Source organism: Cynara cardunculus, assembly GCF_001531365.2.
Source record: "Cynara cardunculus var. scolymus isolate 2C chromosome LG 3, CcrdV1, whole genome shotgun sequence".
In the NCBI taxonomy this organism is placed as follows: Eukaryota; Viridiplantae; Streptophyta; class Magnoliopsida; order Asterales; family Asteraceae; genus Cynara; species Cynara cardunculus.
Window position 1 is genome coordinate 28,503,064 of NC_037530.1, and position 1,161 is coordinate 28,504,224.

The 1,161-nt window shown below is 32.8% G+C and overlaps 1 pseudogene; it reads right to left on the reverse strand.

Moving 5' to 3' along the window:
- Positions 1-395: 395 nt before the first annotated feature.
- Positions 396-1,161, reverse strand: part of LOC112509107 — a 2,242-nt pseudogene continuing 1,476 nt past the window's right edge.

Genomic DNA, 1,161 nt, shown 5'->3' on the forward strand with positions numbered 1-1,161 from the left:
TCCCATAGCAGGTATACAAGAAAATAACAAGAAAAAAGACTAACGTGTAACAGAGAGATATGAAGATGGATGAGATGTATTGAAGTAGATGCATGCATGCATCTAAAAGCGTCTGAATGGCTGGTGTATGTGGATGAGATTATGAATAGTAGATAAACTATTAACTATGCACTGTTTATTGTCTCAGTGTCTTTTCTTTTTCACATAACATCTCAACTTTTAAATAAAATTTAATTGGTTTCAAACACATTATTTCAAATATATTTTGGCAAATTCGAACTCATAATATAATTAAAATTAGTGGCGGATGCAGAAAAATATATTGTAGGGGGCACGATATAAAATAAAATAATAATTAACATCAATTTCATACAAAAATGATAAAAAGTTACCTCTTACAACTGTGCCCTACGACTATTCATCTTTTGAAATTGAGTAATTACATCATCATTTGAAACTGCGAAAAGCGCTTTTTTTATAGTACATATCATTGCAGCATTCAAAAATTTATCACCGATTTTGTTGCGCAAATCTGACTTCACAATCTTCATAGCAGAAAAACATCTTTCGACTGTTGCAGTAGCAACCGGCAAAACCAAAGCCAACTTCAATAACCGATATACTAGAGGATAAGTTTGATGCTTTTTTGTTTCCATTAGGAGTCTAGCGAGCTCGGCAATACCAGTCAAATTGACAAATCTTTCATCTTGACGCACAATCAAATAGTACATGTTAAGTTGTTTCTCAAGAGCGATCCTTTCCATATGACTAAAATCTTGAGAATACAACTCACTCAACTTCAATAAATCTGATACACTGAACTGCGAAAATGAATCGCATGAACTCAAAGCTGCTATATTTTTGAGCAATTCAGTACTTATCTCACTAAATCGATCCCCAAACTTTTGAATTTGCATGTCCACAACAGTGTTGAAAATATCAAACTTGTAATAATGACAATTGGTGATGTTGGTCCTTTGTCTTCCGGTTTTTGAATAACGGTCTTCCATATCCAAAGCCTTAATACCATTTGCTTCACAAAAAGAATACATTTTCTTCAAAAGTGGATCAAAACCAGTTTCTCTAAATTGTTGCAATAGTTGTTTGGTTCCTTTTATCAATGAAACCGCTTCCAAAATATCTTGATCCTTTTTTTGAAGA